Here is a 25,692-nt window from a genome sequence, read left to right as displayed (position 1 = left end):
TGCCTATCTTGCTTTGGCACTTCCAAATTTAACCATTTGCCTATATACATTAGATCTGGGGATTGTTTTGCTTGTTTCAGATGGGTAGTAAGTGTGTGTGGAATAAGACTTTGCAGATATGAATTATGGTAGAAGGCATTTTCCTTTCATAAAGAGGGAAAATACACCCATCTGGTAATTACAAGTATTTGGTGTTGAAACAGTTGATCAGTTCAGTCGCTCAGTCATGTCTGACTCTTTGAGACCCCCTGGACTGCAGCACGCCTGACCTCCCTGTCCATCACCAACTCCCAGAGTTTACTCAAAGTCATGTCCATTGAGTCGGTGATGCCATCCAACCATCTCATCCTCTGTCGTCCAGTTGAGACAGTTTCTATTCCTGCCTTCCACCACTAATTAGGTAGGTGACCTTGGGCAAACCACGTAAACTATAAATTTCCTCATCTGTAAAATGAAAGCATTGGTTCACAGGCAGACATTTAAATTCCTTCTCCAAATATTCATTCATTCTCTAATTTATTCAGGACCTACTATGCGCCTTCAGCGCTGATTAACTCCATGACCCTTGGAAAGCTTCAGATTGTCTCCAATTCGTTGAAGTATCCACTCCCCGTCCTACTTTAAAATCAGCTTCTGAATTCTCCCCCAAGGAGATCCAAACACTTTTCCTGTCTGAAGTTATACATGAGGAAAAGAAATGTGCCAGTTTCCTTCACCCGGCGCCAACCGAGTGGGCACGCCAGCCGGCTAGTGAATTTTTCTTTGTAAAGGGCAACCTCTGCATTTTAAAGGGCAATCCAGTCACCCGAAAAAATGCAATTGAAAGGGCTCTCAGGGACAGGGCGGGACACCCAACCGCTCCTTTTTCAGCCGGGGAAACCTGGGAAACATTCTTTGGGCTCCGTCCTAGTCACGCGGCAGTTCCACGGCACGAATTGTGCAATGGGGCGAGTCGGGCGGGCGTCCGGGGGTGGAAAGAAGCGGGGAAGGCTTCCACAGTGCCAACTACCGCCCCCTCCCCGCACCTCCCCCGCACCTCCCCCCAGGGTACTGCGAGGCGCGGTCAGGACAGCGGAGCTCCGGTGGCCCCGGCCTCGCTTCGCCCTGGGGGCCGCCCCCTCTCTCGGGCAGAGGCCACCGCCGCGCGCTTCCTGGGGCTCTGCGATGGGCCGGAGCGCGAGCGGGAACTGCCGCCCGAGACGACGCCGGGGGACGCGGCTCGCCGCATCGATCGCGGCTGGGAACTCCGGGCTCGCACTTTCCGTAAGAGCACCGGGGCTTCCAGCGGCGCCGCGCCCCCGCCCCCGCCAGCCCGGCTGCCCTTTCGAGTGGTGACGCAGCCGGCGGGGTACGCAGAAGTCTGCGCTGAAACCCGGAACCTCCGGGCCGCGGGCTCCGCCTGCCTGCGCCGGCGCAGCCCGGGGCCGCGCGGAGCTCATCCGAGCCCCGCGCCGGGCTTGGCGCAGGGAGCGGGGGCTGCAGACGCGCTGCGAGGGCTGCACTTCTCAGAGGTCCGTGGGTACGGGCTCGAGGCTAAACGTTTGGTCACATTCACTACTCACGTCACTCTTTGTGGCGTATACCATCATGAGCTTCACTTAGAGGTGGGGAAATAGTCTAAAACATCAAGTTACTTTATTGATCTGCTCAGTCGAAGAGGGCAGGGCTGCGCCTCAAATCTAGGGCTGACTTGAATCAGATATATCTTATTTCTCTTGAATCAAGCGCTTCGTGGCTTTCATTCCAGTGAGCAGAAAACAGGTAACAGGTGGGACAGGTACACTGAGAACCGGAGCCCCTCCTCCTAAGGTGGGGGGGTGGGGGTGGGGGCAGTTTGCTTCTGGTTGGCGCTCACACATTCTCCCTACTGTGCTGTTAAAAAAGAAAAATGTTTTCCGTGTATATCACGAAGTGGAAAAGGTTGGAAAGCCTTTCTCAGCCCTTGCGTCTCTATTTTCAGACTGTGTATCGGAATCTGGGACACCTAGCATATGGAGTTGCTGGAGAATTACATGAAAGAGTTTTTTACACCTTAATTCAGCACATGTTAATTCTAACTTTTTGCAGCGCTCCCCGGGAACCTACGGGCACTCACCCTCGTCAGCACTGAGGTGGGGACGCAGTCATTCTAAGCCAGCCCCTTTTCTGAGAGATGAAAGGTTTAATCCACTCAACGGATGATCACTTACAAGTCACTATTCAATTAGTGACAGACACCAAGCTATGGCTTTGTCTCTTGGCCCCTACAAGGGCTCTTTCCATTTCACCCCCAACGGGGGCCCCCCACCCTCTGGCCCCCCGCCACCCCTGCACCCCCTGCTTTTCCTTCAGAAGCTTCAGAACAGCTGGAGGCCAGTTGAATGTGACTTCCTCAGTGACCCGGTGGCAGTGAAGTGGGCGGGGACCTCCGGGAAGGCTAGAGGAGGAAGTCGAGTCACTGGGCTCACAGCCTGCCTGCGCCCCTGGAGAGGGGAACCCCCAGCTCCTGGGCCTCTCTATTGGCCAGGGCTGGCCCCCTTTGGTAACTTGGGGAGTAGCTGCAGCCCGTGTGTGTGTGTGTGTGTGTGTGTGTGTGTGTGTGTGTCCAGCTGTGGAATGGAGTAGCTGCAGCCCAGAAGTGTGTGTGTGTGTGTGTGTGTGTGTGTGTTTCCAGCTGTGGAATAGAGTAGCTGCAGCCCAGAAGTGTGTATGTGTGTGTGTGTGTGTGTGTGTGTGTGTTTCCAGCTGTGGAATGGAGTAGCTGCAGCCCAGAAGTGTGTATGTGTGTGTGTGTGTGTGTGTGTGTGTTTCCAGCTGTGGAATGGAGTAGCTGCAGCCCAGAAGTGTGTGTGTGTGTGTGTGTGTGTATGTGTGTTTCCAGCTGTGGATGTCCAAGCAAGTGTAGATTAAAGTAAGAGAATATGCTAGCTTTAGGATTCTATCCTGGGTGGGATAGAGTCCTTCCATGGCAAATCATTTCAGAATTAGCACAGAATTTTCAGGGGAGTCTATCTTGAAAAGTGAAACAGGCTAATGGAAGTTTTCTAACTTCATAAAATCTTAAAACATCATAAAATCTTGGGAATTGACCACTCTGTTTGCCTGGGTTTTAAAATCACTACTCACTGGAGCAGATGTTTTTCCTTTCCAAGGCTCCATTTTATGAAATGAGGCTAAAATGTCTGGACAGCCCTCTCCCTTGGGTACCTTGGAATGTTGGGAATATGAATAGTCTTTTAGTAGAGTTGGAGATCCAAAGGGAAGTTGTAGAACCATGAAAGGTCCTTTAAAAACAGAAACCCTCCTTGTTAAAAATCATAAAAATTATTAGTACTCATTGTGAAAACTTAGAATTTTTTTTTCAGAACCAGAAAGAAGAAAAATAATTGGAATCTGATACCCAGAAAATATTGTTGACAATTTGATGTAAGGCATTATATGTAATCAGACTGAACACACTGCTTTTTTCCTTGAACAAACTTTTTTCTTTGAATAAAATATCCTGACATGCCACTAAATATTTTCCATACTTGTTTTAAAATAGCTATTTAGTATTCCTTTATGCATTCATTTAGCCAAAGCCCAGTTGAAGGACTTAAAATTGTGCCCAGGATGTTGCTAATGAAAGAGTAATAAAATATGAGCCTTGTAGCTAGATCTTTGAGTACATTCTCAATTATTTACCTAGGTAAATTTCCTACCAGTGGTATTTCTGAAACCAGGGATAAAGATTGCCTTACACTGACCTTTTAAGCTTGGCTTCCCCCCTCTTCCCCACCCAGTGTTTTCCCAGATTTTCTATATCATTTATTCACCAAGAATGTATTGAGCACCTATCACATGCCAGACATGCCTGGATAGAGAGATGAACACTCTGAAGCACAAGGTGCCCTAAATGTTGTCAGAGAAAGTTTGAGTAGCCAGAAGTCCAGTTTGAAGAGGGTCATGAAAGACCAGTAGACTTTTTTGAGAATGACAGATTTTAGGTGGGAGGAGGTTAGTGGAGAGTACTGAAAAAGGATGGGAAGCACAATGAGAAGGACAAGGGAGAATTTCCTGTACAAAACCCTGGTGGCCTAAGAAATAGCTTCTTGTGTCATGCTAAAAAGCTTCGACCTTATTTTCAAAGCAAACAGAGAAAGGGATTTATGGAGCCTCTGAGGTCATGATGAAATTGGATCTCACCACTTAACCCAATGATGGATGTTATTTTCAGTAGACCCCCAAAATCATTCCTGGGGAAGAAACAAAAGATAGAAAAATTTGCAAAGGAAATATTCTAAAACCATGTTGAAATGAAAGCTGCAGAGAATTATCCAAACCCATTGGTAGTTACTATTGTGTCCATTACAGTTAAGATTGGGATGTAGTTATCATTAGTAAGTTTGATCATGAGAAAATTTCCCTTCTTTACCTTAAAGAGAATGGCTTTAATACTGGTGCATGCCTAGACATCACTTCAGTTTCCTATCAGAAAAACAAATTCAAGACTTTCAGTAAGTCCAAAAACATGTTTCATAGATGGTGGTTTAAGAAAAACTATTACTTATAAACAAAACTCAAGTGTCTACTGTGACCAGGTAGCTAATGACTCTCAACAATTCAGGAAAGTTCTCAGCTATTATTTCTTTGAATATTTCCTTTCCCTTTTTTTTTTTATTTAGAAAAGTCTTTATTGAACTGGCCGCAAAACTGCCTCTGTTTTTTCATGTCTCGGTTTTTTTCCCACAAACCTGCACCCACCCACTAGCTGCGTACTGGAAGTCAAAGCCCCAGCCTCTGGACCACCAGAGGAGTCCCTCCTTTCCCTCGTTTTTGCTGCCTCCTTAAAGAATTCTGACTACATGTGTATTAGACCTTTTGTTTATTCATTACTTTAGATATACAGCTTGCAGGATCTTAATTCCCCTACCCAGGGACTGAACCCTGACCCTCGGCAATGAAAGCTTAGAATCCTAACCCTGGAGTGCCAGAGAACTCCCCTATACCTTCTAATTCTACTCCCGAAGTCTGGCAATCTTTCTTTCATATGTTGTGTCTGTCTCATTTGGATAATATTTTAGGATCTAATTTGCAATTTACTAATTCTTCAGCTGTGTTGAATCCTTCTGAACTTGAGTTTAAAATTTCTCTCAGTTTTTTTTCATTCCTAGAAATTCTGTTGGTCAATTCTGTATAGTTTCTCAGTCATTTCTATTGACTTTATTTTCTTGAAACAAAGTCAAAATTTGCCCTGACTTCTTTACCTCCATCAGCCAGAAGCAAGAGGGATGCCTGGAATAACCTGTGCTTTAGATAAGCACATCTCTTTCCTGATGCTCACATAAGCATTATCAGTAGTGAAAAGAGAGGCTTAGGACTCTACTGCTTTTGTGAAGACCCTTCTTCCTCCATAGCACCCATGCTCACTGTGTGGTTAATAACCACCATGTTTGCCTTGAGATCATCATAATCCCATTGTGTCTTTGTCCCCTGTTTATGTCACCCACACACAAAAAAACAGGACTCTCGGGTCATCCCTCACACCCAGAGCTAATCCCCAAGTCACTCTAAGGACAGTGAGACAGCCTCTACTGTAGTACCTCGTATCTCTCCCCTAGGTTTTTTTTTTTTTTTAATTTTTCCCACCAACTGCCATACCACATGGGCTTCCCTAGTGGCTCAGCGGGAAAGAATCCACCTACAATGCAGGACATGTGGGTTCAATCCCTGGCTTGGGAAGATCTCCTGCAGAAGGGCATGGCAACCCACTCCAGTATTCCCTGCTTGGAAAATCCCATGGACAGAGGAACTTGGTGGGCTATAGCCCATAGGGTTGCAAAGAGTCAGACATGACTGAAGCGACTTAACATGCATGCATGCCATACTGCATATTTTAGTTACTTGTCTCTCCTAAAATGTAGTAATAGTCTTGAGAGCCAGGGTATTTATTTTGTTAACTGCTTTCTCCTTAGAGTTTAGAACATTGCCTGGAAAATAGAGGTATTCAAAAATATCCGAATGAATCAATAGTAAATATTCTATGTTCCATGTCTTGACATTCTATACCTGAGCATTTTGCAGGTCTGATCTGTGTCATCTGTTCTGTTGCCTTTTACTCTCTGTGCCTCATTTACTTGGGTGTTTTATGGATTTTGACTCTGAACTCATATTCTGTGGATTTTGCCTATAGTAGTTCTTTGAAATATAGATTGACGTTGCATTCATTCAGAGATGAATTGTGTTTACTTTTAGTATTTGCTTGGGATAACTACTTATCCAGGACCAAGTTCATATTGCTGCTGCTGCCAAGTTGCTTCATTCGTGTCTGACTCCGTGCGACCCCATAGACGGCAGCCCACCAGGCTCCCCCGTCCCTGGGATTCTCCAGGCAAGAACACTGGAGTGGGTTGCCATTTCCTTCTCCAATGCATGAAAGTGAAAAGTGAAAGTGAAGTCTCTCAGTCGTGCCCGACTTTTAGTGACCCCATGGACTGCAGCCTACCAGGCTCCTCCGCTCATGGGATTTTCCAGGCAAGAGTACTGGAGTAGGGTGCCATCGCCTTCTCCAAATATTGCTACTTGTTTTTAACTACAAAAGTAGAGTGAATTGGGCTACAGACACATTTGTGGGGTAATCAGCTTGTAGGTATAAATTATCAAAAGATATACACGTTAAAATATATGTATATGTATTTATCTTTTGATAATTTATAGCAATACTCTCCTTGGTACTTGGCTATGTATATTTTCTCTCAAGTGCTGAGGTCCAGACAGGCAAGTTTCATTGCTATCCTTTCCTGTGCAGCAGGTTTTATCCTGTTTATCTATATACTAAAAGTGTAGTCTGCTTTGGGTTTTCCAGCTTTATTAGGTTTCCCCATCTTGGAAAGTTGATTTCTAAAAACCCAGTCTATTCAGATCTTCAGATTTCTCAAAGCTTCAATTTTTTTATGTGAAATTAGCAATTTTTAAATGTCAGCAATCAATTCAAATTTATTTTTGTAAGTGCTAGACAAAAAAAACTTACCATGAGTCATATTTGAGCTTTGGTCTACCAGTTGACAATCTCTGTTCTTAAGAGATCGACCCATGTATGTATATATATATGATGCGGAAGGTATTTTGTTAGAATGAATCTATTAGATAACATAACCACAAATTTGGAGAAAAGGGTCCAATTTTAGATTTCTGCTTTTTTTTCTCTATAAATATACTTGTCAGATCATGTGTCTAGATTTTTCTGCTCAAGAAATATGATCACTGTGTCTACAATATGAGGAAATAGAGGGCATGGTCCCTGCCCTCAAAGTTTTACATCCTGTGAAAAGTAGAATATGCAAGATTCTACTTTGGAAGAAGTAGAATGGATTGAAAAATCACGAGATTTAAAAAAGGAAGACCATTTAGGAAGTCGCTGTCTCAGTCTGGGCCTGCGTTAAAAGAGCCAGAGTGAGAGCGTGATAGCACAAGAAAGAAAGGAGCAGATACCAGATGTTTAAAGGAAGATGTGATAGGATTTGATAACTGGAGGAATGTGGGGTAAAAACTGGAGAGAAATTATATTTGTGCTTATGTTATCAATAACATTCTAAAATTTCTTTTGGTTTGTTCATTTCTCACAAGCCAAAGATAGTATGAAAGATTGTTTACTTTATAAAAGTTGCAACAAATGTAATCAGTTTTCATATGATAAGAAGAAAGGGAAAAAATCTAGTATTGGGGGAAATATTTTAGCTGATGTACTTATATAATTACATAAATATATTATCCCCTTCTTGGAAAAGAGTCTGGCAAATAACTCCAGTATTCTTGCCTGGATAATCTCATTCTTGCCTGGAGAAGCCTGGTGGGCTACAGTCCATAGGGTCACAAAGAGTCAGACATGACTGAAGTGACTTAGCATACATGCACTCATTATCCCCTTCTAGTACTTTCTCAACATTAAAAGATTGCCTTTCTCCTTTAAGAAATAAAAACAAATCAATGTGCACAGGCACATCAGGATTTCAAAATATCTATAGGCTTTTCAGGTTGGAAAGCTTCATTGAAATAGACTGTCAATATTCTCCTAAATCAATGCTATTATTTCCACTTATGGCATTTCACTGGCGTCTGATTGTTTGAAGGGGCTATGGGGAAACTGATGACGTTAAGTAAGATAGATTATGGATCACATTCAACTCTCAGTAGGCCTGGAAGGCATAATTCCTGTGTTATTGCTAATGGGAGTTTTGAGTATAAGCCTTTGCGTACTTAAGAATTTACCATTAAAAATCTGTCCATCTCCTCATCCTTTCAGTAGGTTGCAAATAGCATTAACTTTAGGTGTAACTGATTAATTGATTGGGACAATGGCCTGATTGTAAAAGATTACACCCAGCAGGTTCCACATCCTGCACCCCTTCTTATTTCCACCCTATAATAAAGAAAATAAATTGGAAATTACCAAGCACTTTCATATGCGTGGTGTCACATGTGAATCTCTGCAATTCAGTCCTGAAGGTAGGTTCTTGTCTTAATTCAGGTGGCTATTACAAAGTACCAAAGACAGAGTGGTTTATAAACAATAGAAATTTATTTCTCACGGTTCTGGGGCTGTCTGAGGTCAAGGTGTCAGCAGGATCAGGTTCTGGTGAGAACCTTCTTCCTGGTTGCGGACTACCTTTTCATTGTCTCCTCCAGTGGTGGAATGAGGATGACAGAACTCTTTGGAGTCCCTTTAACAAGGGCACTAAACCCATTCTGAGGGCTCTACCCTTATGACCTAATCACTTCTCAAAGGCCCTACCTCCTAATATCATCATATGAAAGTTAGGATTTGAACATATAAATTTCTTGGAGACATTCAGTCCACTGAAATTAGGCTGACATACTATATCAATTTAGAAACTAAGGGACTTCCCTGGCAAACCAGTGGCTAAGACTCCCAGGTTGGGGAACTAAGATCCCACATGCCACATGCCAAAATATAAAATTAAAAAAAAATCTGATGATCAGAGTTGCCTTACAGTGTCTTATTCAATGACATAACGCTTGCACAGGTGAGAAAAGGATTAGAACTTAAGTCTTAACGGCAATAAATCCATTGCATTTCCCAGAGCCCCAAATTGCTTCTCAGCCATTCAGTTTAACAAGTGTTTTTTCCAACCTCATTACAAATGTGACTTCATCAGGCTCTGAGGGTGGCAAGAGTTCACAATATTGCTTCTGCTTCCCAAGGGCTTAGAGTTTATTTGATCAAAACTTGTGTATGTATAAAATGGCTACAGCTTGGACTGTATTCTCATGAAAATACTTCATGAAGTATTATAGAGAAAGGAGAAATAATCATGGGCTGTTCACTGGGGAAAATGTCATAGAGGAGTTCTGTGGGTGTTCATGACTTCTCTGTAACTGATTATGTAAGCTGGGTACCTGCTCTGTGCCAGGCACTGTGCTGGCTGCCTCTCATACCTTCTCTTACTTAAACCTCAACATAATTCTCTGAGTGTGTGTGTGAAAGTCATTCTGTCATGTCCAACTCTTTGCAACCCAATGGACTGTAGCCCGTCAGGCTCCTCTGTTCATAGAATTTTCCAGGCCAGAATACTGGAGTGGGTTGCCATTCCCTTCTCCAGGGGATCTTCCCGACCCAGGAATCGAACCCAGGTCTCCCATATTCCAGCCGAATTCTTTATCTTCTCAGCCACCAGGGAAGCCCACAGTCCTTGGAGGTAGGTGTCACACTCCCCACTTTACAGATGAGAATAGCAGTGCTGGGAGAGGTGGAAGGCACACTCCGTCCAAGACACATGGTGGGGTTGAGGGGCAGAACCAACATTGAATATAGGACACCAATGCCCCAACTCTTTTTTTTTTTTTTAAAGAATTCCTTTTATTTAATTAATTTATTTATGGCTGTGCTGGGTATTTGTTGTTATACACTGGCTTTCTCTGGTTGTGGTGAGGGGGAACTACTCTTCCTTGCAATGTGCCGGCTTCTCATTGCTGTGGCTTCTCTTGTTATTTCTCGATTATTCCTCTTGTTACGGAGCACAGGCTCTAGGAGTGTGGGCTTCAGTAGCTGCAGCATGTGGGCTCAGTAGTTGTGGCTCGTGGGCTTAGTTGCTCCACAGTACGTGGAATCTTCCAGGATTGAACCCACGTCACCTGCATTGACAAACGGATTCTTATCCACTGAGCCACCAGTGGTATACATGATTTTACATTAAGTACATTTTAAAGTTTGACTTTTAAACAACATACACAAAATTGTGTCTAGTCCCCCAAAGCAAAAAAATACCTAGTTTGAGTTCCCCTCTCCCTCAACAAGTCAGCAGACCTATAGAATAGAATGGTGGGGTGGTGGTGGAGGGGGGGTTTTACTATGTTAATAATCTCAATTTATAAAAGAAAGTCCTGGTCCATAAAAAAAAAATATCCTTCAGCATTGATGTAATTATGAAAAACCAAGTAATCAAACAAACATTTTGGAAAAACGTAGGAAAACAAGAGGACATTAAAGGATCAGCATCTTTTAAAGAGACCCCAGTTTTTGTGGCCTAATTCTTGAGGGGCAGTTTGCTTCAAGAAGTCAAGATGCTTTGTTCCCAGAACCATTGAGGAAGGTGATTCCCTTAAGAAAGTTCATCTTTCTGGGCAAGTTTCTATAACGTTTTTATTTTTAAATTTTTGACTGTGTTGGGTCTTTGTTGCTGCTCAGGGCTTTTCTCTGGTTTTAGGGAGCAGGGGCTACTCTCTAGTTGCAGTGAAGGGACTTCTCATTGCACTGGCTTCTCTTTGGCGCCTGGGCTCGCAGGCATGTACGCTTCAATAGTTGTGGCTCCTGGGCTGTAGAGCACAGGCTCAGTAGCTGTGGTGCTTGAGTTTAGTTGTTCCGAGGCATGTGGGATCTTCCTGGACCTGGGACTGAACCTGTGTCTCCTGCTTTGGCGGGCGGATTCTTTACCACTGAGCCACTAGGGAAGCCCTGGACAAGTTTCTTAAGCTATCAAATATGGTTTACATGTGCTTTCTAGAACTTTGATTTAATATACTTTTCGTACATACATATTCTTGTATTCATATTATTAAAGTTTTTTCCCTAATGCCCTATGTTCCATGACAACAGTTTTGTCACATTGTAGGGGTGGGCCAGTCCATCCTAAAGGAGACCAGTCCTGGGTGTTCATTGAAAGGACTGATGCTGAGGCTGAAACTCCAATACTTTGGCCACCTCATGCAAAGAGTTAACTCATTGGAAAAGACCCTGATGCTGGCAGGGATTGGGGGGCAGGAGGAGAAGGGGACGACAGAGAATGAGATGGCTGGATGGCATCACCAACTCAATGCACATGAGTTTGGGTGAACTCCGGGAGTTGGTGATGGACAGGGAGGCCTGGTGTGCTGCGATTCATGGGGTTGCAGGGAGTCGGACACGACTGAGTGACTGAACTGAACTGAACTGAGGGGTGGGCCAACATTGGTGCTGGTTGGTACGTCCACAGCTGTTGCCAAATGTACAACTTGTTGCCAAATGTACAACTTGTTGCCAAGGTGCCAGGTTTACAGCAGAGAGGAGAAAGGCTTCAGGCAATTGAGAGAGAAGTGGGCAGTATCAAATATTAGGTCACAGGACTCAAAGGAGGAAGACAAAATGCTGGAAAATCAGATGGAGGGTTGATAAACCACAACAGTTCGGTAAGGGAATTTTTTATTGTGGTGAAATAAGCATAACACAAAATATGCTATATTAACCATTCTAAGTGCACAATTTAGTGGCATTAATTATTCACAATGTTGTGCAATCACTACCACTATTTATTTCCAAAACTTTCCTATTACCCCAAACAAGCACTCTGTACCCATCAAGCCATAACTTCCCATTACTCCTCCCTCCAGCCCCTGATAAACATTAATCTTCTCTCTGTCACTGTGTATTTTCTACAAACTTGGTCCTTTCGTCTGGCTTATTTCAAGGTTCACCCAGGTTGTAATATGTACCAGTACTTCATTCCCTTTAATGGCTGGATATTATTCTATGTATGTTCCACATTTTGTTCATTCATCTGTTGATGGACACTTGGTTTGTTTCCGCCTTTTGTCTGTTGTGAATAGTGCTGCAATAAACATTGGCATACAATACCTCTTTGAGTCCCTCTTTTCAATTCTTTTGAGTATATGCAAGAGTGAATTGCTGGTAATTATATATTTAACTTCTTGAGGAACTGCCAAGTTGTTTTCCACAGAGACTGCCCCATTTTACATTTACATTCTTAACAGCCATATATGAAGGTTCCAATTTCTCCACATCCTTGCCAGCACCTCTAATTTCCGTTTTTGTTTTTTATTTGTTTAATAGTCATCTTTATAGGTATGAAGTGGTATTCATTGTTATTTTGCATTGCATTTCCTGGTCACTAACGATGCTGAGCATTTAAAAAATTGGGTTGTTTGTCTTTTATTGGGACTTCCATTGTGGTTCAGCTAGTAAAGAATCTGCCTGCAATGTGGGAGACTTGAGTTTGATCCCTGGGTTGGGAAGATTCCCTGGAGAAGGGAAAGGCTACCCACTCCAGTATTCTGGCCTGGAGAATTCCATGGACTATAGAGTTGGACATGACTGAGCGACTTTCACTTTATATAAATATTATTGAGTCATAGAAGTTCTTATACATTTTAGATATTAAACCCTTATCAGATATATGATTTGCAAATATTTTTCTCCCATTCTGTGGGTTCCCTTTTCACTTACTTTTTTTTAATATTAAAAAAGTTTTACTTCAATTTTTTTCCTTAAACTTCTCTTTTCACTTACTTTATTTTAGTATATAAAAAGTTTTACTTCAATATTTTTCATCTTATAAACAACTTTGAAAAGTTGATGTGCACCTGTCTAGCATAGCTGTTATTTAAAGGCAATATGAGGGCCACCGAGAATGTCTCCCAGACAGGAAATTCTGCTCAAAATCTTCATGCTGAGGGTGAAGGCAGGAGGAGGGGTAGAGGTCTGCCATCAATTTCCCACCCCAAATCCCCACCCTGGGGTGAATCACTCTCTGCTAAGTCGCAACTTGTAGCTTCCAAGATTACCTGAATGTTTGGGTAGATGGGGAGAATGCCAGTGTTTCAAGATGGCCCACATACAGCCTGATGGGCCCTCAGCCAGCACCTTCTTCCCCTTCCAGCCATAGACGTGCTAAGCTCCTGGGTGGCTGGGGCCTGCCTGGGCCCTAGGGTGGGAGGCAGCCTGTCTTCCCAGCACTCTGACCCAGTCTCCACCAGGACTTTGTGATGTTTCCAGTCTCATGTGGTGTCAGGCGCTGCTGAGGCCTAAGTCATGACTCTAGGGCAGACAGTGAAGAGAGTCAGGCAAAGGTCTGGGGACCATGGCTGGGATAGAACCTGCAGCCTTGGGCTGCCCCTACTTGTTTATTTCCAGTCTGTGGTCCCTCATAGGGAGGGCTGGATCAAGCCTAGTGATGGCTGCCTTAGCCTTGTGGTGGGAGAAGAGGGCAAGGAGGGAGAGACACAGAGTCATAAGGACTAGAGAACCAGACAGAAACTTGTCCTGCAGTTTGCCAGTTTGCCCACCTGAAGCAGAACTCTGCTTCCAGAGGAACCCCTCAGATCAGGCCTGCTGGGTGACCACCCAGGGCATGGGCAGGCCAGGTTGAACCTGGGGCCACAGCTTTGAAGAACGTTTGCAGGGGAGGACTGGTTGAGAATGGGGCATGAGGAGTGTTCAAGGTATGATCCTGCCAACAGGCCAACATACTGGCTCAGGGCAGGAGTACTGGAGGCTCCTTCGCTGGGGAGTGTGGTCCTGGGTCATCTCCTTGTCCACCATCCCTAGTGTGGTCCCCTGCTTCAGGGGTTTTGTCTACTATGAACCAGCTGCAACAAAATATCCTTCTTGTTCTGATCAGCAAAGAGCAGTTGGCACACAGTGTGGTCATCCAAGTCCCTCATGGTGGTGTGGATCACCCATAGCATCAAAGTGATGCTTGTTCCTCTCATGATCATGTGAATAGACTTCACCTCTTGACAATGAGTTTGAGTTTCTGGTCTGGACAGATGGCAAACTTTTCTTTGCCCTGGTAGACTAGCAGCCAGATTGGGCGCTGAAATGATGTCTCCAGTCTTCACGTTTTCCAGGGACCAGGACATCTTCCAGTAGGAAAAAATGGGATGGGTATCTTTGAAGTAAACCTTGATAATTGGGCCCATCAAGCCCCTTCATCATGCCTGGAAATGCTGTAGGGCTGAGTGATTAGGTTGTGGTGGATTTGAGCTGAAAATTAGATGTGATGACTTATGAGGGAGTCCAAGATGTGATGGGGATATAGCAGGTTGAAGTAGAACCACTGGTGTTATGGCTGATAATCTCATCAATAAGCCACAGTGAGTACTTGATATCTGGGATTTCAAATGGCTAGGGTGCAGTGCTGGATAGAGGGGCTATAGAGCAACCAGACTAGGGAGAGAACCACATGTGCTCAGCTGGGCCCTGTGATGATTGCTGCTGCCCCAGCTAAGAAAGCTGGGCCACCTCTTCTCACGATATCCTTTGGTGCACAAACGTTTTCAATTTTGATGAAACCCAGTTTATTCATTTTTTTTAATTGATCATGCTTTGGTGTCATATCTAAGAATCCATTGCTAAACCAAAAGTCACCAAATTTTACCCCTATGCTTTCTTCCAAGAGTGTCATTATTCCATTTTGAGTCAATTTTTGTACATGATGTGAGAACAGCCTCCAACTTCATTCCTTTGCATCTAGAATCCAGCTGTGCCAGAACTGTTTGTTGAAGGGACTAATCTTTCCCCACTGAATGAATATAGTACTCTTGTGGAAAAACAATTCGCCATAGATGTATGGGTTTATTTTGGGACTATCAGTTCTGTTCCATTGGTCTATATGTCTATCCTTAAGCCAGTATTACACTGTTCAGATGACTGTAACTTTGCAGTAAGTTTTGAAATCAGAAGTTGTCAGTCCTCCAGTTTTGGAAATGGCAACCCACTCCAGTATCCTTGCCTGGAAAATCTCATGGACAGAGGAGCCTGGTGGGCTGCAGTCCATGGGGTCGTAAAGAGTCAGGCACGACTGAGCGACTAACACTTACTTACACTTACTTACAAAGATTGTATTGGCTATTTTGGGACCCTTGCAGTCCCATGTGAATCTGAGGATAGGGTTTTTTCATTTCTGAAAAAAAAAAAAAAAAAAAAAAGGATGTTGGAATGTTGATAGAGATTGTGTTGAATCTGTAAATCACTTTGGGTAGTAGTGCCAACTTAACAATTTAAATCTACGTTCCAATCCATTAACATGGATATAGTTCCATTTAGTTAGGTCTTTCTTAATTTGTTTCAGAGATGTTTTAGAGTTTTCAGTGTATATATCACCTCTGTGGTTAAATTTATTCTTAACTTTTTGATGCTATTTTAATACCAGTGGAATGTTTTCTTATTTCCTTTTTGAATTGTTCATTACTAGTGTATTGAAACATGACTGATTTTTGTGTGTTGATCTTGTGACCTGCAACTTTGCTGAATTTTTAAAATTAGCTCTAGTAGCTTTCATGTGGACTCTTTGGGACTGTCTATATATAAAATCATGACATCTGTGAATAGGGATGGTTTTACTACTATCTCTTCAATTTGTTTGTCCTTTAGTTATTTTTCTTATCTGCTTGCTCTAGCTAGAACTTCCCATGTTGAATCTCAGTGATGCAAGTATGCATCCTTGTCTTGTTCCTGCTCTTAGGGGAAAAGTTTTCAGTTTTACTGTTATCATGTTAGCTGTGGATTCTTCATAAATGCCCTTTATCTTGTTAGATAAGTTCCTTTTTATTCTTAGTTTTTTGAGTGTTTGTATTGTGAAAGGTGGTTGAAAGTGAAAGTCGCTAAGTGCCACCCCATGGACTATACAGTACATGGAATTCTCCAGGCAAGAATACTGGAGTGGGTAGCCTTTCCCTTCTCCAGGGGATCTTCCTGATGCAGGGATCAAACCCAGATCTCCAGCATTGCAGGCAGATTCTTTACCCACTGAGCCACAAGGGAAGCCCACACTGAGATGATCATTTTTTATTACATTTGTTCTCTTAATGTAGTTTATTACATTGATTAATTTCTCTATATTGAACCACTCTTGCATTCCTGAGATAAATCCCATCTGGTCATAGTAGATAATCCTTTTCATATGTCATTAGATCTGGTTTGCTAGTATTTTATTTAGGATTTTTGCATCCAGAAAGGATTTTTTTTTTCTTGTGATGTCTTTATCTGCCTTTGGTCTCAGTGTAATACTAGCCTTACAGAATGAGTCAGGAAGTGTTCCCTCTATCATGGTTAACTTCATCAGCTTTGGAGATAGATGGTGTCAGTTTTAAGCCTACTTTTGCTGCCAAATAGTTTGTAATAAGTTTTTTCATTGTTTACCTGTCTAGACATCAGTTTTCCATCTGTAAAATTGGTGTGTTGGGAGGATTAATTGGGATCATTCATTGTAAAACCTGTGGTGTACGGGTGAAAGTTTAAGAATCAGCTCTTAGAGGAAGTGGGAGTAGGAAACCCTATTTTTGTAGTGTGTGCCTGTTTCCATGGTGTAAATACTCCTGCCATGGTTGATTTTAAGATGCCATTGTGAAGCCATCTAAGGGGAGATGCAAGTATGCATCCTTATCTTGTTCCTGCAAGAAGACATTGAGAAGAAATGCACATAGTATCCTTGAATGAGCCAGTGGAAACTGACTCCAGTATATCACTTTAAAAAAAAGGTATGAAGTACATAATAAATGATCAGTGATTAAATATTGGGCTTGCCAGATGGCACTGTTCAATTCCTGGGTTGAGAAGATCCCCTGGAGGAGGCATGGCAACCCACTCCAGTAGGCTTCCCTGGAGAATCACCTGGACAGAGCAGCCTGGCAGGCTGCAGTCCATAGGGTTGCAAGGAGTAAGACATGACTGAAGTGACTTAGCACAGTACACAAAGCACATTTAAATATTATTTCAGTTGCCTTTAGCAAAAAGAATTAAATTGTTAGGCAGGCTGGTCGGCTTAATGAGGTGCATAACAGCGCCGGGGACCTGAGTTATGTTTCCTGTTTTCTTGAAGAACATTCCTTAACCAAATAAGGAAAAATTTCTATATGCGATAGCATAAGGAAGGCGTTGCATGAGCTCATTCTGCCTGTCCAATCAGGTATCGCCAAGTACCCTGTAACTGAGACAAAGAGCTGACTGTATATAAACTGCCATACTGCTTTGTTCGGGGCTCTCGTCTGATTCCGCTGCGTCGGATGAGGCTTGAGCCCTAGCGCGCTAGAAATAAAGATTCCCTTCTTGCCTTTGCATTATCACGGTGGACTTGTCCTTGCCTCGGCTGGTTCGGAGATACGGGCTCGGTGCATAACATAAATAAAGTGAAAATAGAATGATTCCTGAAAAGTCAAGCTATAAATCTCCCTCTATATTGCCTTATGTTCTAAAATATTCTCCGTACTTTGAAATGTTATCTTCAGATGGTCTATTCTCTGTGGGAATCACTTTGCATATCTCCTTACTATCTCTAGATCTTACGTCATTGTTTACAGTGAACATAATCACAGGGAGGACAGTGTGTGGATAAGTCTGTCTGCCCTCCTGGCAATTGACCACACCTGGTTTTTATCCTCCTCCTCTTCTTCTTTTTTGTTTTTTAGATTTTTGGACCATTTTTAAAGTCTTTATTGAATTTGGTATTAATATAATGTTGCTTCTATTTTATGTTTTGCTTTTACGGCCATGAGGCATGTGGGATCTTAGCTCCCCAACTAGGGATCGAATCTGTACCTCCTGCATTGGAAGGCAGTCTTAACCATTGGACTGCCAGGGAAGTCCCCAGTTAACTACACCTGGAAAAAACTTCTTGCTCCTGATTGCTTAACATGTTAACCTTGAAGACTGCTGGAAAATTTAGAGACAGCATCCTGCCTTGGCTCCCTGGTTACTAAGGTGTTCTGCCTGATATTGACCTTGACAGCAGTCACCACCTGGGCATGCTTTCCCTAGAAGGCACACAGAGAGGCCCAACTGCCTCATCAGGCAAATAGTTCTAAACAGTGTCTAGACTTCTGCTCAGATCCAGGCTTAGGACACTTTATGAAATAAAGACTATCTTGCTCTGTCCCCTAAGTACCTTTCGGTAAATTTCAATTCTTTTACCAACTTATATGTTGTCCCATTTCCTTATCCATCCATCCAGCCATCCACCATCCATCCAACCAAGACTTGCAGAGTGCCTAATGGCTACAAATACAAAGACGGTATATGGCTTCCACTACCTATAAACTCGCAGCCTGAGATGGGGTCGGGTAAAGGCTTCACCAATACGTGAACCGTGAACTTCCAGATGTTCAAGCTGGTTTTAGAAAAGGCAGAGGAACCAGAGATCAGAGATCAAATTGCCAACATCCTCTGGATCATCGAAAAAGCAAGAGAGTTCTAGAAAAACATCTATTTCTGCTTGATTGACTATGCCAAAGCCTTTGACTGTGTGGATCACAATAAACTGTGGAAAATTCTGAAAGAGATGGAAATACCAGACCACCTGACCTGCCTCTTGAGAAACCGATATGCAGGTCAGGAAGCAACAGTTAGAACTGGACATGGAACAACAGACTGGTTCCAAATAGGAAAAGGAGTACATCAAGGCTGTATATTGTCATCCTGCTTATTTAACTTATATGCAGAGTACATCATGAGAAACGCTGGGCTGGAAGAAGTACAAGCTGGAATCAAGACTGCCAGGAAAAATATCAATCACCTCAGATATGCAGATGACACCACCCTTATGGCAGAAAGTGAAGAGGAACTAAAAACCCTCCTGATGAAAGTGAAAGAGGAGAGTGAGAAAGTTGGCTTAAAGTTCAACATTCAGAAAACTAAGATCATGGCATCTAGTCCCTTCACTTCATGGGAAATAGATGGGGAAACAGTGGAAACAGTGTCAGACTTTATTTTCTGGGCTCCAAAATCACTGCAGATGGTGACTGCAGCCATGAAATTAAAAGACGCTTACTCCTTGGAAGGAAAGTTATGGCCAACCTAGATAGCATATCCAAAAGTAGAGACATTACTTTGCCGACTAAGGTCTTTCTAGTCAAGGGTATGTTTTTTCCAGTGGTCATGTATGGATGTGACAGTTGGACTTTGAAGAAAGCTGAGCTCCGAAGAATGGATGCTTTTGAACTGTAATGTTGGAGAAGACTCTTGAGAGTCCCTTGGACTGCAAGGAGATCTAACCAGTCCATCCTAAAGGAGATCGGTCCTGGGTGTTCATTGGAGGGACTGATGCTGAAGCTGAAACGCCAGTACTTTGGCCACCTCATGCAAAGAGCTGACTCATTGGAAAAGACTCTGATGCTGGGAGGGATTGGGGGCAGGAGGAGAAGGGGATGACAGAGGATTAGATCGTTGGATGGCAACACTGACTCGATGGACATGAATTTGGGTAAACTCCGGGAGTTGGTGATGGATAGGGAGGCCTGGCGTGGTGCGATTCATGGGGTCGCAAAGAGTCAGACACGACTGAACGACTGAACCGAACTGAAAGTGAAGATAGATATGCAAACAAATAATGAGAATATATTGTGATAAGGGAAAGTACAAAAGTATATGCAAAGTACTCTGGGAAACTAAAGGAGGAAGTCAGAGTGTCTTGGGGAGCTACAGAGATTTTTGCAGAGTGGGTAAAGCACTCTGGGTAAAGCTGAGCGTGGGGCCAGAATATGAGGTAGAACGTGTATGCCCAACTATGGTGTTGAACATGATTTTCTAGCAACAGGAAGCCTTTCTTTCCTTTCTTTCTTTTTTTTTTAATTGTCCTCCATCTTAGAACTTTAAGGCCATGGTCTCTGTTAATAATAAAAGAATAGCCAACTTTTTCACGGCTTATAATATGCCAGATACTGTACTAAGTGCTTTAAATTCATCATTTAACTTAATCTTCATAGCAACCTTAGAAAACAGTTAACATTATCATCCCCATTTTACAGATGAGAAAACTGAAATTTTTTTTTTTCAGGATTGATTTCCTTTATTTTTTTTAAATTTTAAAATCTTTAATTCTTACATGGGTTCCCAAACCTGACCCCCCTCCCACCTCCCTCCCCACAACATCTCTCTGGGTCATCCCCATGCACCAGCCCCAAGCATGCTGCACCCTACGTCAGACATGGACTGGCGATTCAATTCTTACATGATAGTATACATGTTAGAATTCCCATTCTCCCAAATCATCCCACCCTCTCCCTCTCCCTCTGAGTCCAAAAGTCCATTATACACATCTGTGTCTCTTTTCCTGTCTTGCATACAGGGTCGTCATTGCCATCTTCCTAAATTCCATATATATGTGTTAGTATACTGTATTGGTGGAAAACTGAAATTTAAACCTCAAAGTTACACAGCTAAGAATGGGCAGAGCTAAAACCCAGCTCTTATTCACTGTTGAGTCTGTACTCTTAGAAACACAAGCCAGCTGGACTTGGTATAGTTGAGGGACTGGAAGACTGGTCCCCTCTCCTGACACCAGCCCACCAAAACGTCATTCCAGTTTATAGTGCTCATACATTAAACCCACTTACCTCCTACCTGGCCGATGGCAGTTATCTGACGGCACCTGGTTTAGGAGGCAGTGGTAGTTAACGTGGAGAAGAACTTTGAAGGATGTTGACAGCAGTGCCAATTTACTTCCAAGAACTGTGGTTGCTGTTGGGTGATGTTAAGTTAATGATTAATATGCTCTTGTGTGATTCAGCTAATGCCCTTCCCAAATAATGTGTTAACCCAATTTAAAAACGTGTCCAAGTGAGCTGAATGTCAGACCTGTGTGTCAACTTGCTCTTTACATTTGTAAAAGGAAAAGCAGTTCCACTTAACACTGCTGACCAGGTATTTTATGTATATAATTAATTATATTATTAATTCTATACTTATGTATAATTGTATGAAAGTGAAAAAGTGAAGTTGCTCAGTTGTGTCCAAGTCTTTGCGACCCTATGGACTGTAGCCTACTAGGTTCCACCATCCATGGGATTTTCCAGGCAAGAATACTGGAGTGGGTTGCCATTTACTTCTCCAGGAGATCTTCCCAACCCAGGGATTGAAGCTGGGTCACCCGCATTGTAGGCAGATGCTTTACCATCAGAGCCACCAGGGAAGTCTTACGTGTATATGTAATGTCATGTTGACATCAACTCTGTGAGATTGTATGTATGTACAAATAAGTAACCTGAAGCTCAGAAAGGTGAAGCCACTTGTTCAAGTTCATAGAGTCAACTACTTTGTACTACTCCAGGACCACAACTATTGGGGTGATCTTGTTTAATTTATATCGTAGTGAATAACCGCTCTTCTTTTTGATAAAGAAGCATTATTTATTTTTAGAGATGTCTCCAAAGAAGCATAATTAGTTTAGAAATGTGGGATAGTGGAAAGACTGGGCACTTTGGAGCTAGGTATTCCTGGGTTAAAATTCTAATTCCGGCTCTGTAGTGCTGTGACCTTTGGCAAGTTCCCTAATCTCACCTCAAAAGATGATTGTGAGAATTGAAGCAGGTGGCTGGTCCCTAGGAATATACTTCAGTCCTCATTAGTCCTTTTCCGCTGCTGGTCGGTGTAACATGAATGGGCATCTCCAGACATGTTAGGTAAATTGGTGAAATACGCAGTATATTCTTAGAGATACTTTCAGTTCAGTTCAGTTCAGTTCAGTTCAGTCGCTCAGTCGTGTCCAACTCTTTGCGACCCCATGAATCGCAGCACGCCAGGCCTCTCTGTTCATCACCAACTCCCGGAGTTCACTCAGACTCATGTCCATTGAGTCAATGATGCCATCCAGCCATCTCATCCTCTGGCGTCCCCTTGTCCTCCTGCCCCCAATCCCTCCCAGCATCAGAGTCTTCTCCGAGTCAAGTCTTCTCATGAGACGGCCAAAGTACTGGAGTTTCAGCTTTAGCATCATTCCTTCCAAAGAGCACCCAGGGCTGATCTCCTTCAGAATGGACTGGTTGGAACTCCTTGCAGTCCAAGGGACTCTCAAGAGTCTTCTCCAACACCACAGTTCAAAAGCATCAATTCTTCGGCACTCAGCTTTCTTCACAGTCCAACTCTCACATCCATATGTGACCGCTGGAAAAACCATAGCCTTGACTAGACGGACCTTTGTTGGCAAAGTAATGTCTCTGCTTTTGAATATGCTATCTAGGTTGGTCATAACTTTTCTTCCAAGGAGTAAGCGTCTTTTAATTTCATGGCTGCAGTCACCATCTGCAGTGATTTTGGAGCCCCCCAAAATAAAGTCTGACACTGTTTCCACTGTTTCCCCATCTATTTCCCATGAAGTGATGGGACCAGATGCCATGATCTTCGTAATTTATTTTAATTAAAGAAAAGACTCCTGCTAGATGGCCTTTTGGTGGGGGGCTGAGCTGGGGGGAATTTATGGATGGTATTTTGAAAGGCAAATCATACAGCTCCCACAGGTTGAGATTCAACAGACTCACCAGTGAAGCCCATTATACCCATGAGAGTTCTGGGGAGGAATGGGAAAAACTGCTGTGTTGAAGCTGCAAAAAATCTAATCCAGGAAACAAAACACACGGACAGATGGAAAGAGAAATAACAATAGAAGGCAGCAGAGGACAAGAGTCCAAGCAGTGATGCAGGCAATCAATAGTGTGTAAATTTGGAAAAGACAGAGAGACTGTTTCAAAGGGGCCAAGAAACCTTTCCTGACCCGTCTCTGGCTCTCCCTCCTCCTTCTGTCCCTCCGCAGCACTTTGGGTTTCTCTTAGAGTCACCAGTGCACTTAGCTCTTTGTAACTGAGGTGGAGAAACTATCACACTCTTTCTTAATAGCTGGCGCCAGAATTCCCCAGGAGGATAGAAGCATCTAGGTTTGGAAAATTAGGTGTAATGGAATAGGTTGGAGAGCGCTGGAGGCAGAGTTGAGACTTGAGGACCTGGATGTTGGAGGAGGGGAAATTTACTGGTTTTTAAGACTAGGAGAATTTGAAATTGGGGGTGGGGATGCAATCTGGGATGGAGTGAGTGAGGAAACAAGAGGGAGGGAGGGAAGAGGGACCAGGGAGAGAGCAGCTTGCAGCCCGCAGAGAGCTGTGATTCCTCCCCACAATTACCTACATCTCCAGTGACTGCTTCTAAACCCAGGCAGCTTTGTGTGAGTGCCTTTGATGGGAAAACCAGGAACAGGCTGAGTTTCATTTCTGCATTGTGCAGAACAGATTAGATGTAAGGGGGTGGAAGTTATCCAGTTCTTGAAAGGGCTCTATACTTTTCACGGTCCAGGTGAAGACTGAGGGTTCAAACCAAGTTTACCGAGATCGTTCAGAGGCGGACTTCCGAGTTATTTCTCCAATTCCTTTCTCTTTTTTGCCTAGTCCTTCCTTTCCAACTTACCATACCTGACATATAGTAGGCACTCCATAAATATCTGTTGTACTGAATCAAATATAAATATGCTACATCGTTTGTGCTGTCAGGGTACCTAAAATTGAGTGAAGACAACACAAATGCGTTTCACACATAAAAGTAAATCTAATCCTAACAATTCTGAGAAGGCTATAAATATCCACTAATAGGCCTAACACGTCTCTTTGTTTTTCAGTATCCTTCAAGATTTTGCTCACATTTCATCCTCCAGAAGCCTACCTGGATTTTCAGTTATGTGTCCTGTCTCTGAAATCTTACGACATTTCCTACCTATATCAGCAAATTTGACACTTGATCACGTATTTTTCAATGGATGGCTTGCCTTTTTCATTACATACTACAGTTCCTGAGGGCAGAAAGTGAGGCCACACTTGCTGAGGGCTGAGTACATACAGTACCTTATATACACAGCTAGCTCTTTAGTTAATTGTTACTGATAATATGTGTCCTACATCATGTTCTCAGAAACTTGAGAATTTAGTATGTGCTTGGCAAGTATTAGTACTGAATAACTACTTGCTGAATTGAGTTGAATTGTTGGGTAGTATAAACATCTGAAAATATAAAATTCTTAGATATAATTCTCATACCAAAAATCCCAGAAAATTAGGAAGGAATCAAATATAATTCTTGTTAAGCTATAATTTGTCTTCCTATTGCTTTGGGGCATGTAATTTAGGCTTTCCACTTCAAAAGCTATTCTGATTTCTTGGCCAAAAATTTTACATGGGTACTTTGAGGTTAAGAATAAAGATACACGGCATTTTGAGGCTGGCAGGCACCATAAGATCACGTGCTCTAACCCAGGTGAAATGTGAGTTCAGAGGGCTGCACAGATTGCCTTATGCTTCTGGAGTCTGCTGCAGAGCTTACCTAGTTTCCACGTGTCCTGCTTTCAGGTACAGTGGTCTTTCTGGGGCACTAAGTTTAGTTGTCAGAATAGCATTTCTTCTAAATGTATTTATTATTAATGCACTATACTAAGTCCCTGGGGTAGAATAAGCCTCATCATTATAGCTAGTAAGTCAGTCTGAAGCAATCTGATATTCCTGTAAAACTGAATAAATTTTGTCATAAAGTATCCTTGGGCTCACTGCCTTCTGAGATGGAATCATCTCATTTGCCCTATATTAAAAAAAATCCATAAATGAGCCCTTCTGTATGGACATTCATTATAACTTAGCTTTATTGATTCTTTTATAGTGCCGTTAATTACAGGAACCACAAAAACCTTCAATTAGATTAAAGCCATAATAAATAAGATGAGTAATACTTATTCTGCTCTGTATATTGTTTTTATGATAAACTGATGTTTATCTTTTCAGACATTGCTACATTAACATTTTATAAAATAATTATATCAAAATTTTAATTTTTAAAGCAAAAACATTTTAATATTTTCTAATAACTAATGGCCTCCCTGGTGGTTCAGATGGTAAAGAATATGCTTACAATGCAGGAGACTCGAGTTTGATCTTTGGGTTGGGAAGGTCCCCTGGAGAATAAAATGGCTACCCACTAGTGTTCTCTAGTGTTCTTGCCTAGAGAATTTCATGGACAGAGGAGCCTAGCAGACTATAGTCCATGGGGTCACAAAGAGTCAGACACTACTGAGCAACTAACATTTACTAATGATATTAACAGCTCCAATACTTTGGCCACCTGATGTGAAGAGCCAGCTCATTGGAAAAGACCCTGATGCTGGGAAAAATTGAAAGCAAAAGGGGAAGAAGGCAGCAGAGAATGAGATGGTTAAATACCATCACTGACTTCAATGGACATGAACCTGAGCAAACTCCAGGAGAGAGTGAAGGACAGGGAAGCCTGGTGTGCTACAGTCTATGAGGTCACAAAGAATCGGACATGACTTAGCAACTGAACAACAACCAACCGTTATTAATCCTCACGACAACCCTATGAAGTGTACATTAGGATCATCTTGACTTACAGGTAAGAAATCAAAGCTTAAAGAAATTCAGTGTCATGCTTAAGATCCCACAAGAGGGAAAGCTGTGATTAAGTGAGATAATATTAATGTACCTAGCACATGCTGAGCAGATAGTGTATTGAATAAATGCAAGTGAAAAAGACAGTGTGAAGTAAAAACAAGTGAAAGAAAAGAGGAAGCTACTGTGAGGTTAGTATATAAAATATGTGTTATAAGTTTCAGTATATAATACACATATGACTGAAATTTGATTCTGGGCTTCCTAACAGTCCAAGGGAGAAATATAATCAGTTATATA

The 25,692-nt window shown here is 42.6% G+C and overlaps 1 protein-coding gene across 3 annotated transcripts in view; it reads left to right on the top strand.

The window, feature by feature from the left end:
* JAK1 (Janus kinase 1) overlaps positions 1-25,692 on the top strand; it is a 246,721-nt gene that overhangs the window by 73,855 nt on the left and 147,174 nt on the right. The window contains exon 2 of one of the 3 annotated variants that reach the window (XM_060410592.1): positions 25,091-25,396. The exons of 1 other annotated variant lie outside the window; for it this stretch is intronic. The gene's annotated coding sequence lies outside the window, so the exon portion shown is untranslated. Of the gene's footprint in view, positions 1-13,725; positions 25,397-25,692 lie in introns of those variants that run through there. One more of the 3 variants, XM_060410621.1, reaches the window with a different exon arrangement.

The sequence above is a fragment of the Ovis aries genome, chromosome 1 (genome assembly GCF_016772045.2).
Source record: "Ovis aries strain OAR_USU_Benz2616 breed Rambouillet chromosome 1, ARS-UI_Ramb_v3.0, whole genome shotgun sequence".
NCBI classification, from domain to species: Eukaryota; Metazoa; Chordata; class Mammalia; order Artiodactyla; family Bovidae; genus Ovis; species Ovis aries.
This window is presented reverse-complemented; position numbering and strand designations above follow the sequence as displayed.